Raw genomic sequence first — 16,787 nt, 5'->3', positions numbered from 1 at the left:
CGACTGTCATAGATGTAGTGAACCTAATAAAATCTCTGTATATTCTACCTTGGCCGTAACCGGTCTTAAGTTGGTTCTTGCATCAAGACTAGACAGCCACCTACATTTGGCGCCGCATGGGTTCATTTCTTTGTGGTCTGCGTAATACAGGTTTGGCTGTATATCTTTTTGTAATTGAGAGGTTGCGATTTTGTACGTGTGCGGGCACGCATGTGTGTAGGTTCAAAGAGCATTTTATGAGACAGAAGTCAGAACAGTAAATATTGTTCACATCAAAGTTATATGTAAATGTACAAGTTATGTATCAAGTAAAAATATCTGAAAGTCTTTGGCAAACGCTGAATACTATGTATACATGTAGTTCACAGAAAATGAGCTCCCTAGTCAGTGATGCTAAATTTGTTAATATTAAAGATCTAAAATGCATAGTTACTGAGATAGTTTGAATTGTTGGTACATTTTGTTGATATATCTATTTTAATTAAACATGTATGTAATACCCCTGTATAAATGAGACTTTTTGCCATTATTTTAGTAAAAAAATGAAATGCTCATGAAATGTTTTAACAATTAATGAAAAGATGCAGTTAGAATATGAACATCTGCATAATTTAAATATATATACTCTAGTATCTTCAATAAAAACAAAAGTTATAATTCAAAGAAATAAATAGGTTTTATATATTTCAAGCTACTAAATGGAAAGAGTGAAGCCGAATGACAAACTTTTCAAACTTGTATTTTCCATGATATTATTAGATGATATTTTAATGGCGTTATCTAATTAAGAGATTGTATTCTTTAAACAATTACTGTTTTACATAGACAGATATTGACTAAAGATCAAACTTTGAATAGATTTGATGATATGTAGACTTATACACAGATGCTCAGTGTTAAATGATCGCCTTCGTAATTGGGTAGAACATAATAATATATTAGTTGATGAACAGAACGGTTTTAGGCGGAAACGCAGTACGATTGATCAAGTATCTTCTCTATATAATATAATTGATACACGTAGAACACATAAGTTGTCCACTTTTGCCGCCTTTATTGATTTTCGAAAGGCATACGATTATATCAACAGAGCCAAGCTGTGGGAAAGGTTGATTGATACAGGAGTTACGGGGAAAATGCTATCTGCCATTAAGTCATTGTATGCATCTGTTTCAGCTTCTGTACGAGTCAATGCCTTTTCTACAGATTGGTTTGAGGTACATTGTGGTTTACGTCAAGGCTGTATTCTTTCGCCAATATTATTTAACCTGTTTATCAATGATTTGGCTGTCTACCTTAAATCATTCAATGTTGGTATAGATATCGGTAACGAAAATGTTTGTATTTTGTTATTTGCCGATGACATTGTTTTATTGGCAGAAAATGCCAGAGATCTCCAAATACTTCTAGATGCCTTAAATACTTGGTGTATCTCAAATGATATGAATATTAATTTTACCAAAAGTAATGTTGTTCATTTTAGACCAGCTCATAAGCATAGAACAGATTTTGTTTTTAGATGTGGTAATGATACAATTGCATTAACTGACAATTATACTTACCTTGGCATTGTATTAAATGAATATTTAGATATCAATGTTACTGTTAGAGCAGTTGCTCAAAGTGCAAGTCGCGCACTGGGCCTTGTCATTGCTAAATGTAAGCTTATTGGCGGAGTACCATATGATGTATTCACTAAGTTGTATGATGCTATTGTTTGGCCCGTCATCAACTATGGGGCGGCCATATGGGGGCACAGGTCATTTTCATGCGTAGATGCGGTTCATAATCGTGCTATGCGCTTTTTCCTAGGAGTTGGAAGATATACCCCTAATTTGGCTCTTGCCGGGGAGATGGCCTGGACTCCTACTATGGTACGTCAATGGAAAACTGTTTCTAGCTTTGTGTCTCGTATCTGTAACACTGCAATGACCAGGCTCAATAAACGAATAGCAGTCTGGGCTAGCTCTAAGTTGGGTACTTCTTGTAGAAATTGGTTTTTCCATGTCAAGAAAAAGTTTGAGGAATGTCAAATTGATTACAATATTTCTGAATATGTACCTAAGAAATATGTCATTGACAAGATCACTAAAAATGTTGAAGAAAATTACCTAAGAGCTTGGTTTACTGGTATAAATAGAATAGAAAGTGCTAGTGGTAGAGGCCGAAATAAGCTCAGAACTTATTGTACACTGAAACCTGAATACAAAGTTGAAGAATATTGTCAACTTATTATGCCTATTTCACATAGATCTGCATTGTGTAAATTCAGGTGTGGGGTAGCTCCCATCCGTCTTGAGACGGGCAGATATGAAGGGTTACAAGTTGAAAATAGAACCTGTCCTTTTCTTTGTAATACGGTTGAGGATGAAATACATGTCTTACTGAATTGTAACTTATATGAAGATTTAAGGAAACCCTTAATTTTGAAGGCAATTTCCAGTAACTCAAATTTTGAATCTTTGTCTGATCTTGAAAAGCTTAAATTTGTGTTAACAAACCCAGCATTATTGAGATTAAGTGCAAAAACCTGCTGTAGAAGATGTCAATTTCTTAATAAATGACATGTATATAGTAAAATTACTAAGTAATGTTTAAATGTCAAACTATTTTAGGCCAGTGTAAATTTATCCATTGTTTAAAAGTATTGATGATATTTATCTATCACTCAAAATGCTCTCGTTAATCTAACATATGTTTGGTCTGACCAAACATGTTCCATTATTTTATACCATTTTGTAATGTTGAGCTTATTGCCATAGTATTAATAATTCAGTGTTTTAAGTAAATAGATTTTAAGGCAGCTTTTAAACTAAGATTAACAAGGGTATTTTGAATTTTATCTGTTTGATATGTATATATCAAGTAGTTTCATATTGCAGCTGAAACTCTATAACTCGAAGTCGGTTGGACCAATGTAAACACTTTGACTTTAAATAGTCGTGGTTCTATTTAAACATTTTCAATTTAAACAAAGTCAGATTGGAATAAATTTAGATTGAGACTGAAAGATATGTTCGACTTAAGCGGGAGTTCAACTTAAGCGAGTTCGGGTTATCGAGTTTGGACTGTATTTGTGTGCTATTCATTGTACTATGTAAAATGTTTTAATAATTGTCTGTTACAAATCTTTAATAGATTGGCTATGCATGTATGTTCCATGTATAATGATTGCTTTATGTATGTAAACATGTATAGAACGGACAATAAACTTTGAAAACCAGATTATTATCTTGGATGTTTTTTTATTTTCTGTACTGGTACTGATGATAAACCGGAACAGAAAATGAGGTTTTTTACCTGTAACTTTTTATTTCTGCAAATTGAAATCAATGGTCGGTATCAAAATAAAACTTAACCTTTGCTGAAAACTTTACATAATTCAAATTGATATTTAGTAAGCAAACTACACGAAGTGAGGGCCTGAAAGTGGTATGTAAAAGGGGACTTTATGAACGTTGACTGATGATAAATTCGAACCCTTTGTCATTTACAAAATTTTCTTAGTATTATTATATTGAAACTTTCCCCAAAAAGCTGCAACAGTCATTCCTGATCAAGTAATGAAAAGTTAACAAATGTCAGGCCTTCATGTTTCGACAGTGAGCATGCGCGAAAAATACCCTCTTCCGCAGTAATTTTGGATAAAAAAATTTTATACAAATTTATGTAAGTCATTTATTTATACAGAATATTTACCAATTTTGTTTTTGTTTACACCAGTTGGTGTTGTAAGTGGAAACTATTAGATGGTGTGTTCAATTTTATAAATAACCGATTGCAATCGAATATTTCCAAGGTGTTCGACTTTATCATTTGTCCGGGTTTATCATCAGTACCAGTACATATATTTTTTATTTAACTTGAGAACATTCAATCTGACAGATGTTGGTTGTTTATTGTTTAACACAGTTGTATGCCATTTTAGCACTATTCAGGTTATGAATCAAGAGTTAATTAACAATTAACTTAACTAATGTAACCTTACATACAACTTCCCAAAAAAATTTGGTTTGTCAAAAAATGACTTCGACTGTACTCTGTCTGGTTACATTGTCACTGGGATCGAACTCGCAGCTCACTGAGTTGGTTCACATGCTGGTAATGTTTAAACAAAAAATAAAACTGTCATACAAAATAAGATTTTTCATGAGCAAGAATTCTGTTTTCCCCACTCTTGTTGTAAAGACAGAGGAATTGTTTCATATTGACAGAGCACTGTGAGTAACTATATATTTGTATTTTCTTTTTGTTTACATAGATATCAATCAAATGGTATTTTTAAAGTGTCACATAATATGGGCTTCAATAACAAAAGCTTTATTTTCCGCTCAGTGTTATTTGTGTTTACTTAGAGAACATATGATTTAATTTTATTCAAGGTTTTACTGAAATATTATTCAAGTCAAGTCAAGTCAATACCTTTATTTAGAGTCACAGTTTGCATGCTGTAAATACATGTGAACAAATACATACACATAAATGATCATAAGTTCATACGGGAGTGGTAATATTCATTTTTACGGTTCTGAAGGGGAAGTGATCAAAACAAGAACACATTTTAGATAGAGAAATTGATATTAGACGATGAAGAATATCAAAAATATAATGTCAGATTTCAATAGCAAAAAGGAATAAAACGCAAAAACAAAAATAGAAGTTGAAAAACATTGTTTCTAAATTATATGGAACGTTATTCTTATTGTGTACTATAGACGTACCTAGGTTTGTATATACTCGGTTTTGATTGGACGAGTTCGTAGGGCGGGCGAGGATCTATAGTTTATTTATGAATTGAGGCTACTACCGAAATGTGTTTATCACACATTGTAATAACAAAATAAGTTCGAAAGTACATTTTCCTTATGTTGATATAAAAATGGATTAAGGCATCGCCACAATCACAACTCAATGTCCGTTCATATTTTCAGGCCGATAATTTTTCTCTTGCACTTAAGCCTTAACAGTTGGTCAATTATCATCAACATAGAAGCATATGATGATTTGTAGTACAAACGCCGCTCATCATATGTTTGAGTCTTGTTTAGACCGAAAGTTTACTCAAAAAAAAAATGAAATCTTACACGCAGTTAAACTCCATTATAACACTTATTACAAAGACAAAATGTAATTCTTTTTGAAGTACAATATGTATACTACAAAATCTTAAGGAAGTTTTGTCGAAATTGTTCCTGGTAATTGCATTAGACACAAAAGGCAACCAAATGTAAATTTAATTTGAAATTTTGTCTGTACACGAATTAACGACCACAGCCAGCCAGGTAAACCAGTACACATCGATGGTTCAACGCAACACTATGCTAACCATATTGATTTATATAGGGAGATAACATAGTTTTTCAATGAACAGTCAACCTATTATATTATCTGTTTATATGCATGTAAATTATGTGTAAACGAATGTACTTTATTCTCTTTTCTTAACTGATATAAAATGAACAAGAGTTCGGAATGCATGGACTTACACGGGTTACTTAAATCTTGTTAAATTCATTTGGTACATAATGGACACAGTTTAAGAAAGGTAAGTATACAAATATAAAATTACTTAAATTCTCACATTACATTTTTAACAAATAAGCAACTATTATGAATAATTGTTACATTTTTTGCATGTCATCAATTCTTTATATTTCAGGATATTTGGTCTATGGAAAAATCAACGAGGGATATATCTATTCCTAAGGGCTTAAAGAAAGGACAAATTAACAGGTAATGCATTTCAATCCCCATGTCGTAAAGTGGGTACCATGGGCACTTTCGCCCCTCATGTGCAACATAGCATTGTCGCCAGCGCCAGGTTGCAACCGGAAATCGATAGTTTCCTGTTCTGGAACGAAGGAGACTTAGTCGAAGCAAGCAAGGCAATGATAACAAATAGTTTTCCATCAGAAGGTTATCTTTAAATTAACTACAGCCTGTGCCTTTTGAGGATCCATTTAGAGAAGTTAACCACCGCTGATTAAGTTGATCTGTTAGAACATTTTAACCAAGATATAAATACATTTGCAATTTATTGTAGCCTGATTAAGCCAATAACAGGAATAGCTCGTATTGTCTAGGATGCCCTTAATGACCATTTAAAAGCTTGTGCAGACGGTATCATCTTCTAATAACAAATATAGGCAATTTTAGAATGCTTGGATAAGATTATTTTATTCCAAAACTTGATCATTCTTGCTTTAATGGTAATTTCAATTGGGTACCGCTCAAATTCTGCATACAGCATATGCCTAGGGGTACTGCTCCTTCAGTTTCCTACTTTACGTAAGAAATTATAATGGACATTTTATTTTCCATCATGTCTAGATTACTATAGCCCCACACTTCGCATCCGTAAATTAGTATTATATGGATTAGATGGTGTGATCCAACAGTTTTAACTGAAAATCCACTAGAAGATCAAGGTTATTTATTCTTTAAAAAGTGCAAACATTGCCTTATTGCTTGTGAAATATTATGAAAACGGGATATGCAAAAGCAAGAACCTATCAACGTCTGGATCCAAGGCTAATCTCTGTCAAACCTATTGTGAAATCTGGGTAAATAAGAACATATGTACATAAGCACAGAATACAACAAAGCAAAAAAGTTGTTTTGATTAAGTCTCCTCATGACAGATAAGGAAATGTTTAATATGCCCCCGCTTTCTGGTACAATTTAAGAAGAACTTAATTATACATTGAATGGATTCACTAGCGAATATAACAACCCTTTGTCCAAGTAATGAATAAAAATATATAACCTGATTAAAAATGTGCAAAACACTTTTGAATAGTTCAGTTAAGTGTATATATCGATACAAAAGCTGTGAACTGTAAATATTTTTTGCAATGTAATAATTGTAACTTGAAGTTATTAAAACATTAAATCTGAAAGGCCTTTTAAATCCCGAAACGTAAACGTTAAGATATAGATCGGTTTTGCTTTTTTAAATACCTTTTCAACAATGAGTTCTGCTTGAAAGAAGTATAATAAAAACAAACAAGGTTTAATTTGTTTGCCAACGATAATTATATACACCTCCGTTGTAACAAAGCACAATGTAAGCAAGCATGCGCAATGTTACTGAGCATGCGCACTTTAATTCCACTTTAGAAGGTAGTAAAAAGTCTGGTGACGTTAAAATTGTGCCCTATGCAATTTTCATTATAGGAATTGCTTGTTGTAAATATAAACAGTTTATTACTTCATTATATAGATATTCACTTGCAATGAATTACACATGTTGTGTTAAAAAATTAACAGTATTTCACTGGATAAAGGAGGAAGTTAAAATAATCATATGTGAAAGAAGAGGAAGATAAAATACTTATATATTATAGTTGAGGAAGTTAAAAGACTTATATATTTCATGCAAGTAAGATAATTTAGTTTTTTTAATCTTTCAGTGATCTTGCGAATGTGTTTGCCTTAATGTATCATAAGGAAAGATATATTTGTAAGAAATATCTGTTAAACCACCCATTAACAAAACTGTTTATGTTAGCTTCAACATGTTACATTTACCATTTACAAACTAAAAGTTAAGGAATTGGATAGAAAGCTTTAATAGTTAACGGTTGTCCTCTCCTTAGAAACAGACTGAGTTAATAGAAATTCCATGTTAAGAAAATTACTCAAGCATAAAACGTTACAAGTGGTGTCCCTACAACTATAAAAATATCTTTTTTTGGATTTCAAAATCATATTAAATTTGTCACAATTTTATATTATGTTCAATAGATCATTGATAAGCAAATTGATAATAGTCATCAAATTGCCTTTTAATAGCTGCATCAAAAGGTAAAACTGTAATTACATGTATAATAATTTTATAAATTGCTAATTCCGTGTTGTTAGGCCTGTCGTTTATTATTGTACATCTTGTATCTTTTTGGTATTAGCTAATTCAAAATTTCAGTTGTGATCTTAGTTAGTTAGTTATTGGGTTAATGTAAACAGGTTATATTGTATCCGACTTATAATAAAGCCACTTGTATATTGTATTATTTATTCGCATTTTCTAATTTTATCCTTAAAACATTTGATATACATTTTGTTTTCATTAACAGCATACATTCAATGTGATTTTGGAAAATTTCAAAAGCTTAAAGTTTAATTCACAAAATATGTAACCTAAATCCTTTATTGCCGTCATTGAACACATAAACGAGTTTAGTATGTTTTCTACGATGTTGAAAATTCATAAACCAACACAGTTTTGCTGCCAACAGAAAACTCAAAAGATGCCAAATGTACGTCGATGACGTCGAAAACCGTTAGAGAATCCTGACGTTAGTGATTACGTTCTGGTTAATTGATGCGTTAATAGAGTTTGTTTTGCATGTGGTAGAATTTTTTTTTTATATTGTAAATGAAACTTTCATAAAACTGATCATAAGCAGATAGTTGCATATGCTTAGCAGTAGATAAATGTGGAAAAAATACACAGTTCGGCAATTCCAGTTTACTGGATTTTCAACGTCAGTCTCCCATAAACTTTATGTAAAATAACATATAATTTTCCTCTGTTGTTAAATAGTCTAGTAACAAAATCACGTAAAGTATAATGATGCTATAAAAGAAGAAGAAATGAACTTGTGCGAAAATAAACTGTTACTGAGAAATGAAAAGCATAATCCGTTGGTAGACATTGTCTGTTAGACAATATACGATATTAAACTAGAATTATTTCGCTGCTAAACAAGCTATAAAATTTAAAAGATAACGTTCAGGCTAACAGGATCAGTGCTCAGATCTGTTATGTAAACTTTTAGAAACTGCCATGTTTTTAGGAATCAAAAGCAAATCAGTTGTGACTGCGTAGTGATTTACAGAGACATATTGCCACACTTTACTGCCCTACTAAGAATGCACTACTACTTCCCAAAACTTTTATCCAAAATATGTCTGTTTTCAGCAAAATAATTTCCCTTCGAATGTATGTATGTATGTATGTATGTATGAGTTTTTATATTGATTAAGTACCACCTTAAGTATTTATTAAGATTATTTACAAGTACGTTCTAAATCAATATATCATTTTAGCGCTCACACAAGTAAATTCTACACGCCAATATATGCGTTCGTTTTTCTTTTGCATTTAAGGCATAAAATACAGTAAAACAATAGATGTGACACTCAACATACAACAACTGCTTAAATATAGCCATCATAATATTAAAGATGATTTACTTAGCTATATGTATGAAACAAGTATAGTTACTTTCAGCCTTTGTAAAACTGCAAGAAAACATTTTATCTTTAACGGGATTTAACGATATTTCTCAAGAACATTTAAGTTAAAGTATAATCTCTGATAAATATACTTCTGAAGAGCGAATACCTCGCTATAAAGACAATATTTTCTTTCTCATTTAATTCATAGTAAATTAACTTAGTTCAGTATACTACTTTATTTAAGTTCGATTGTGAAACAAGTTCTACAACTTATACTAATCACTATCGACAACTCATTCCTGATGGAATCCTTCGCCATGAGGGTATGAGAGAAGAGAAGCCAGTTTCCCTTTTAATACTGAGCGTCAAGCAAAGGAGCTACTGGTACCATTATTCACGTCTTTGGTATGACGCGGCCGAGAATCTAACACCTTCGCGCACTCGAAGCGGACGCTCTACCACTAGGCCATCGAGGCAGTTAAATTAACTTCTCAAGAGCAACAACCTCTGTACAATAAATACATTTCCGTCTCTCTCTAGAAGTTGTATTGAGCATACGGTGCAATGAAAAATATTTTGATGATTTAATGGGTTTAATCATATTTTTCAACTGCATTTTATATACATACGGTGTTAAGGAGGTAGGATACCTTGTTACAAGGGTAAATTCAAATTAGTTGAACCGCAGCATGTTTTTGTATTTCGTGTAATATGAAGTTTTAACTGCTACAATCTCAATTTCGTTTGTCTCTGTCCCTTCAAGTTCAATTTTTATCCAGGTTTGAAGAACATGACCCTCCAAAGGTATTTCATATTGAAAGAAGAAGGAAAATACGGATATTAAACACTTTTCAGTGTATTTTAGTTTCATTGATATCCGTAGAAGTCTGCATAATTGATAATTCTACTGGTATGCACGTTATCTTTCTAATATAAGCTTAAAATGTATATGTCGCGGGGCTCGTGTTTCCATGGTAACGCATTTTCTCTCATTTTTAAACAACTATGTATAAAAATAGGGGTTTTCGACGGCTTCAGTGCCATTCTGTTAATGACCAACATGAAATATTTGGGTAATATTATTAGCAAAATACCAAGCACTTTATATGGTACCCTATTTTTCTTAAATTTTAAAGTAACCATGGCAACAGAGATGTTTAAAATAGCTTATATCTTGCTGTTTATCGTAATTTCTTTAAAAAAATATTGAATAAGATTATCTTTCTGGTTGATGTAGCTTTAAAACATATTATTTCTAACGTAGGTTACATTTTCGTGCTATTTGCATTTATTCAAACAAATTTCATAGCTTAGAATACGTACAGCAGTACCCCTCGTCTGCCATTTTTCATGGAAAAATCGTTCAGCGTGCTGCTATTATTCTCATGGATATTGTTGAAATGAAAATAAAAAGCCGAAGCTGTGTTTCTGAAATAGACCAGTGTCAACGCTTTTGAATTTTACATTTAGATACATAGGTCACGGGCTTCGTTTCCATGGTAACATCAATTCAATTTAAGAAACCACAATTTTCTACTGAAATTTGAACAATTTTAGATCTTAGTTTTAGTATGTAAGTAACAAATTATCAATGGAACCTGAAAAATAGGTATTACAAATCAAACTGCTAGACTTTTTATTTGAAAATGGCCGTAACAAGTAACCTTTTACCCAACTATATTCCAAATAACATTGGTTGCCATCATCCATTTTCTTACATTCCGCATAACATTTCAATATAACTACATAAAAGAAGCAAAATTTTGATTATTATTCAGAGCAAAAGACTCATAAAAATATTTCAGCAAATAATGGTTATTTGAAAATAGTTAAAATAAAGAAAATGTACAGAATTACGTACTTTCAAGATAAAAGCTATTAATTTTGCGCGGTAACTGACACGTAACGTCATGACGTCAATGACGTCATTTTAAGGCAACAATGTTTTGAAGCGTTTCTGCGGCAGTTTATTCATTATTTCTGCATTATTAAACCATAAAGCATCAGATCGAAGACAAGTTCATGATTTGTTTTCAGAAGAATGAATATACAAACACATTTAGTTTGTCGTAAACGTTGTCGTAAATCGTCACGTTAGCTTCCGGTTGGACATGCGCACATACAAATATGAAGGTAACCTACCTCCTTAAGCTCACATTAACAGTGTTGCTGGATTCCTTACCCGAATCCTACCAGTATTAACATACATGTATAGCAGCTACTGTACATGTAATTCTTATATTCTCTGGAAGTGACTGAAAGAAGTTTCCCGCATGAATCAGAGGTGGACGACGAGTGAGCTTAAACGTGATACATAAATCACCATGTAGAGAATATGTCTCGACCAGAATGATTTTAAGTACATTGTTTATTCCTGTTGAGCTAAGTAGATGATAGAGATGTATTGTAATGAGGAAAACTTCCTGATTTTAAGTATTTTGTTTTTTCCTGTTGAGCTAAGTAGATGATAGAGATGTATTGTAATAAGGAAAACTTCCTGATTTTAAGTATTTTGTTTTTTCCTGCTGAGCTAATAATAGATTACAAGTAGATGCAAGAGATGAACTGTAACAATGAAACATATCTTCCTTTTTTTCAGTTTATTTAAAACGACAATGGCATTCTTTCTTTTCTTACATGTTCTCTTACGTAAGCGTGAAAGAAAAGAATAGGCTTGTACGCCTTTAAATAAGTAAGACAGGGTTTATGTGGCGTTAACACAAAATGCATGGAATTGAAATAATTGAGAGTTAGTTAATGAATCTCAAACGTTGAGCAAAGAATGTTTCTTATCACAGTACCGCATACCTGCAGGAATTAATCCCTCCAAAGTGGCAATTTCATATGCAGCATGTATAAGTTATTTTAGAACGAAAAGCTGCTGTGTACCACTTTTTTGCAACTGCCATTGGAGTCATTTCTGTAAACCGCAAATCTCTATTTACTCGGTAATCAGGCTCCAGTTGAATACCCTTTTTCACAGAGTCGTTTGGATATAAAAACGAGACACACTTATTTATATAAAAAGAAATGTCATTGCATCATCTAACAGATGTTGTTTTAAATACGATAAACATGACTATAGAAGCTATGTATTTTCTTAAACATGAAGACCTTTTTTAAAATTTGGAATATCAACCCGATGATCCTTTTTGATGTGAAGTTACCATTTTATATTGTAAAACAGAGGGGTGGTAAATCTACTTAGCTCTTTCATTCATCCGAAAATTATTTTGCTTTACATTTACATCATTTTCGAAAATTTACATAAATTACATTGTGTGACTCTCCTCTTTGCGTTTATCTGCGTTTGATTTCGCTAGCAATCTGACTAAAGTACTTGATCTTCTAAACGAAGATCTGAGAACGACCTATTCACATTCGTCTTCTGTATATTTTGGATTTCCAGTATTGCTATTTTTATGTTATCCAATCAGACGACTTGTTCGATTGTCAAAGGATAAGAAAAATATGCGGTTATTCTAGGACTCGAACCCGGGACCCCTCGCTTACAAAGCAAGTGGCCTACCGACTGAGCTAACCGGCTATCTGATACATAACGACATAAGAATTGTAAATATCAAAAGTCAATGCTACATGTAGATTTGCAAGATGTTGCAAGCTAGGCTCTGATTGGCTAGCGAAAGAGCCGTCAGAACGAGGCAATGAATAGGTCGTTTTCAGATCCTATGCGTAGCGTAATATAGGAGATGTACTTTAGTCAGATTGATTTCGCTAGCGCACTTTCATTTTTGTCTAAGAATGTTTAATTTTATGCGCCATTTTAATTTTTGTCGTCTGTTAAAATTTATACGTGCGCTGATAATAACATTTTTATTGACTGAAATGATCATAATAATATATACTTGATTGCTTAATTTATCGGAAAACTTATTGTTAAATTTTGTGTAAAAGTCATAATACTCTGCACGGTGACAGTGACATCGTCAAGTCATTAACGTCTGTATTTTTTGGGCTGTGCAAAATTGCAAATATCACTAAATTATGTTTAATACGCAGTAGTTTTGGTTATCATGAGATTTTTGACGTTCTTTTCATAAAACTTGGATCATGGCAGATGTTATGTGACCAAAATATATTGGATACAATCATACTTTTAAAATTACTTGATACACATGTAACCTTAATTCAGGCAGGATTTTACTTTGGTAAAATATCAGATCACCGAAAAATTCCATTTCTTGGTAAAAGAAATATTATTTTCAAATAAAATCTCCAATTAAATATTAATTGAGAAAAAATCATATAATTAAAATCCAGCAAATCCATCAAATTAACTTAAACACTCAAATAACATATCACAATTTGAGTATTTTTATAAGGTTTATTATAACGGCAACTTTATCAAAGATGTTGTATTCGACTCTAGTTAATTTTGCCAGGCCCCGATCACACGAGTCGTGCAAGCGCCGAATTTAATCCTGCCTTGTAAAATCCACCAGAGCCGAATACAGTTGTTATTATTGCTGCTTAATAAAAAACTGAACTGATTATAGAACGAACTGAGTATAGAACACAACCGAACAGGTACCAAAAGATGACTGAAACAACGCCGAAACAAACAACTATTTATCTATCAGGTGATGATTAATGAAAATACTCCAGGCACCGTGGTCCAGTGGTTAAGGCGTCCGCCTCGGGATCGGGAGGTCGAAGGTTCGAGCCCCATGGGGAGCGTTCGACCGGTGGATGTTTGTCATGGGACTCGTTCCGAAAAGGCCGGTTTGTGAGCCGCGTGCTAATTAAGTGAATGGTTACCGACTTCTATCCTACTGAGTAGTAGAAATGACTACTACACGAAATTATTGTTAAGCGCCGAATTTAATCCTGCCGTGTAAAATCCACCAGAGCCGAATACAGCTGTTATTATTGCTGCTTAATAAAAAACTGAACGGATTATAGAACGAACTGATTATAGAAAACAACCGAACAGGTACCAAAAAATGACTGAAACAACGCCGAAACAAACAACTATTTATCTATCAGGTGATGATTAATGAAAATACTCCAGGCACCGTGGCCCAGTGGTTAAGGCGTCCGCCTCGGGATCGGGAGGTCGAAGGTTCGAGCCCCATGGGGAGCGTTCGTCCGGGGGATGTTTGTCATGGGACTCGTTCCGAAAAGGCCGGTTCGTGAGCCGCGAGCTAGTTAAGTGAATGGTTACCGACTTCTATCCTACTGAGTAGTAGAAATTACTACTACACGAAATTATTGTTAAAATGCCTGAAGTAAATATATTAGTTAGGCGCCTGGCATAGTGGTATGAGTTGGGAAGTAATTGGTACGCACAATAAAGGTGTCTCATAAGCCAAATTGGCTGGCCCTTTCAATAGGGGTGACACTATAATAAACAAGACCTTTACCTTTATGATACGAAATCGGATTTCCATCCAGCGCATACGGATTTTTATTTCTGTCAATTCGTGCTTTTTTTGTGAAAAACAAGCCGCATTTTAACAAAATATTTCAAGGTATTTATACTCACATTTGAATGTCTTCAATCAAACAACTGCTTCATATCCAAAATATTTGACCTGCAATTTTCCGTAACGTCATGTTTTAACGATATTGCTCGAAAACGATTTTAAATTATTTCTAGCTCTGGAGTTAATTAAGACTGTCAATAATTCTTACTGAGTAGTAGAAATGACTACTACGCGAAATTATTGTTAAAATGCCTGAAGTAAATATATTAGTTAGGTTTTCCATGACTGCATACACTGCTAACCATAACAACAAAATGCGAGTATTATTTAGTTCAAGATCATAGTTCTTTTTTACATTTGTAATAAATATACACCAAATTTTATATTAAAACAAACAAACAAATGCAGATTTCGTGTTTGTATAACTATAACAAATTTGAAAAAGGTTTCAAAGGCAGTCTACGGCAGTTTAGGACAATCCTTGAATAAAGACGATGAAAAGGAAAACATTTCAATAAGATACTTATTTGTCCGTTTGTTTTTTTTTTTTTATAAAGAACATGTATTGTTTCATACCGTGAACATACTGATCCGACAGTGTGTCGTTCTTATTGAATGAAACGAAAGAAATATATGTGAACTTAATTAATATCTTAGTTTTAAAGGTTACATATCACTATACTGTTTTGTTATTTGTTCAATGAGTTTCGATATCTTGATGTTAAGAACATCCTAATTTGATATTTCTTCTTTAAAAAATCGAAGTTTCTATAAAAAGATGTACTGTATGAAGATTTCTTCGGTCGGACGTATTACATTGAAACGACTGAAATCTATTTATTAATGATTTCGCGGGAAATACTATTACGTTGACAATTCTTGTGTAACGTCATCTCAAAAATGACGTCACCATATGCTTGTAACGTTGTTATGTTTTCATATCCATAGGAACAAAATTATGTTTCTGCGTTGAGAAAAAAAAAATTCAGCTCATTCAATGAACGGTGTAAATGTTCTGTACAGATCGGCCCGAATCGGTCCTTGGCACTCAACGTAGTAAAAGCAACCGGCCCAAAATCGGCCCTTGGCACAGAAATGGTTAATAAGCTTCTTCAGTTGACAATAATATACACAGTGATACGTGAAATACGGAAATGACGTTGACGCGCCAAATGGACGTCGACGTTTAGACGCCACAAATGGCTGATAAAAGTGCATCATGAAATAATAATATGTTTTCTACCTGATCTAAATGTAACCTTCTGGCCCCGTGTTCACAAACATTTTCAGTCTCAGCTGAGTTTGGTAATGAAACTTTATTTGTCATTTATATCTAAATAGCATGATTAAAACTAAATTTTAAATTTATAACGATTTTCAAACAATTTTTCAGTAATGATTGTCAGTCTCAGTTAGAATTTAACCTTGAAGTTTTAGTAAAATTTATATTAAAATTTCAAACTCAAACTCAGCTGAGTCCGAAAAATGTTTTGTGAACACGGGGCCTGTCCGAGATGAGGCTCTCGGAGATTTACGGAGATTCACGAAGATTTTTACGAACACTTTCATCTTCGTCCATAGTGATGGAGCTCGTTACTTTACAAAAAGGAAAGTTACAACTTGTGTTTGGTGGATATATTTTTAATAAGGACAAACGTCATAAGGATAAAGTAGTAAAAACGTATTGGCGACGTGTCATACAAGAATGTTCAGGTCGAGCTGTAACCATCGGGGAACCACCGAATACCGAAGATGCCCGAGGAACAAAACGATACACCATCATAGAGGCCCTTAGAATTACCAATATCTAATAAACAAACTGAAAAAGAAAGCAAGAAATTACTCTGGAAGTAAATCATAGTGGCAATAAGCACGTTATTATTGTAATTTTTTACACGCGATCTGTTTCAGGCCTGTGCCACCATAAATAACCGAACATGAGCGAATATTAGTTTTTTAAATGCGTATTATATATTTTTGGATTAAATTGATCATAAACATCAAAATACATGAACGATCTTTTCTGAATACATAATATTTTAATAAATATACTAACTGAATTACATCTGCTGAAAGTTTTTACCTGTGAGGTTCGTGTTCGTGGACTGAAATAAAAACATTGCAAACTTTGCGCTAAACAAGCTATCAAAGAACAAT

At 32.9% G+C, this 16,787-nt stretch overlaps 1 long non-coding RNA gene across 1 annotated transcript; it reads left to right on the top strand.

Annotated features, from left to right (window-relative positions):
* Nucleotides 1–5,747: 5,747 nt before the first annotated feature.
* Nucleotides 5,748–12,192, top strand: LOC128559876 (uncharacterized). The gene is made up of 2 exons (XR_008372696.1): nucleotides 5,748–7,381; nucleotides 9,428–12,192. It is a non-coding gene; the product is annotated as an uncharacterized LOC128559876 (long non-coding RNA).
* Nucleotides 12,193–16,787: the final 4,595 nt, after the last annotated feature.

The sequence above is a fragment of the Mercenaria mercenaria genome, chromosome 10, assembly GCF_021730395.1.
Source record: "Mercenaria mercenaria strain notata chromosome 10, MADL_Memer_1, whole genome shotgun sequence".
Lineage (NCBI taxonomy): Eukaryota > Metazoa > Mollusca > Bivalvia > Venerida > Veneridae > Mercenaria > Mercenaria mercenaria.
This window is presented reverse-complemented; position numbering and strand designations above follow the sequence as displayed.